Source organism: Lygodium microphyllum, chromosome 10 (genome assembly GCF_053477565.2).
Source record: "Lygodium microphyllum isolate KBCC chromosome 10, Lygodium_microphyllum_v1.1.10, whole genome shotgun sequence".
In the NCBI taxonomy this organism is placed as follows: domain Eukaryota; kingdom Viridiplantae; phylum Streptophyta; class Polypodiopsida; order Schizaeales; family Lygodiaceae; genus Lygodium; species Lygodium microphyllum.
In genome coordinates, this window is record NC_141144.1 from 24,387,597 (window position 1) to 24,389,794 (window position 2,198).

The following is a 2,198-nucleotide window of genomic DNA, read 5'->3' on the forward strand; positions in this document are numbered from 1 at the left end:
TTCAGTTGTGTTGATAAACATTCCACACAATGCAAGGTAATTAAATGTTACATGCTTCAAAGACATTGACATGATTTTTTGAAAGACAAAATATATCCTATGATTAAAGTCAAGAACTTCCACAAATGTACAAGTCTATTGAATGAGTTGTGTTGATAAACATTACACACAAAGCAAGGCAAATAAATGATATACACTTCAAAGACATTGACATGACTTTTTGAAAGACAAAATATATCCTATGTGGCTTTGCATGAAATGTCAAATTAAAGTCAAGAACTTCCACAAATGTATGAGTTTATTGAATGTGTATCCAACAAGTCGGGACTTGATTGTAGCTATTTTAGGTCCGATATCATTAGGATTGATATTATTAATTGTGAAAGCCAAATGTTCTAAGAACACATGTCCTTGTTTCAACCAATTCAACTTCAAAGGGCAAGGTTGCATAGAGCAAGTCACGGTTATTGTAAGTGCATTGTAAGATGCTTACTTGCATCTTACACTTGCTCAAGTTTATCACAATTGTTATTTGGTTGCAAGATGATGTTGTGGACAAACTTACACAACAATAGTAGAGGTACAACATAAGTGGTCGTTTAGCATATGATTATGATTCATGGATGCAAAAATTAAGTATCGACAAAGAGCCCCACATAGTGGAGGTATTGGACTTTGAAAGAAGTGGGTCTTGATTAATTGAATTAAATAAATGTAGTTGTCTATGCATAAAAGCGATTCGACATTCGAATGAAACTACTTAGAGAACTTCGTGCAAGGCCTGTAGCACTAATTTAAGAGTGCTCTCAAGATTTTCCTTAAAAAGAAACAAAAAAAAGTGAGCTGAGTTGAACTAAATTAGCTCTTAACAAGAAGTTTAAAAGTGGGCTGCTTAATTAAAATGAACTAAGGCTAATTTCCCTTTGGAAGGAGAATGGATTAAGGGTAATTTTTGGAAGAGCAATGTCACTATACCCATGGTAATGGCATAGGCCCTAATGGGCAATATTCATAAATGGAATCGCCTTGGAATAAGTGTGCTGATATGCACCATGAAATTGAGATGCACCTTTAGGAGACTCTAGAGTAGTCAGTCGCTCACAACCAGGAATGATGGATCTCTCCATACGCTTGTTTGCCAACCTCTCCTCGTTCGTGACCTGCAAACACTGATTGACAAGGACAAAGCTGAAATATGAATCGACCCAGAACACGGCAAGAATATGATGGGGGTAGCATCGCAGAGTCACGTCGGCAGCAAGCACGACGGAGAGAGATGGAAGGAAAGGAGAATTGCACAGAGCCAGGGAAGAGGCAGTGCATGGTGAGGACGATGACGAGACAGAGCCAGAGCTCAGAGAACACCATCTCTGTGTGTCGGCCTTTCTGCGTCATGCTCAGGCCTCGCCCCGGCTCCCCGCAATTCCTCTCTCTCGCACCTCTCCCCGCATGCGATGGATCCGATACATGGCGGATCGACAGAAGAGCAGGAAGAAGAAGAAGAAGACGGAGTGAGGGAGTACTCACCTCGCCTCGCCCTCGGCATCTCTTCATTATAGGTGCGCGCGTGTGTGCGCTCCCGCGTCTCATTCGTGTGCAGTGCAGTGTAGTGGTACTACGGGCTCGTTTCTGGAGTACACCAAAAAGAAAAACGTTCGTACAGATCTTCGGGGGGTGGTGGCCTGGGTTTTGTTGTGTATTTCCTAAAAAGAAAAACGTTCGTACAGATCTTCGGGGGGTGGTGGCCTGGGTTTTGTTGTGTATTTCCTGCTTCAAAAACACACATACACACACACACACATCCCACCAAAACCAAACCAAAAGAGAGTTATTTTAAGATTATGGGACATACACGTAACACAAGGGTGAAGGATGTCACTCACATTTATATTTGCATCCACTACTATTATTATCACAAGGTCTTGCAATGTGCTCACATGATACATGTATGATGTGAGCCTCTTTCGCAAAACCTTCTAGTAGCAACCACGTGGAGCCCAGGTGATGTGGCCTGCACTGTAAGAAGCTGGGAAGAATAAGGATTTAGTATGTAGATAATATTGATGTTATGCCATGTCACACTAACATTAGTATGAAAGGAGAGGACATGTAAAATGTACTATCTTTTTGACACATTAATACATTGATGTTCTTCTTCTCTCTCCTTGCTCTCAGTTTCAATGGCTTCTTTCTCTCTC

At 41.2% G+C, this 2,198-nt stretch overlaps 1 long non-coding RNA gene across 1 annotated transcript; it reads right to left on the reverse strand.

The window, feature by feature from the left end:
- Positions 1 to 668: 668 nt before the first annotated feature.
- LOC148029798 (uncharacterized) lies at positions 669 to 1,699 on the reverse strand. Its single transcript, XR_015692104.1, has 2 exons — positions 1,144 to 1,699; positions 669 to 995 (listed from the first exon to the last, which is right to left on the reverse strand). It is a non-coding gene; the product is annotated as an uncharacterized LOC148029798 (long non-coding RNA).
- Positions 1,700 to 2,198: the final 499 nt, after the last annotated feature.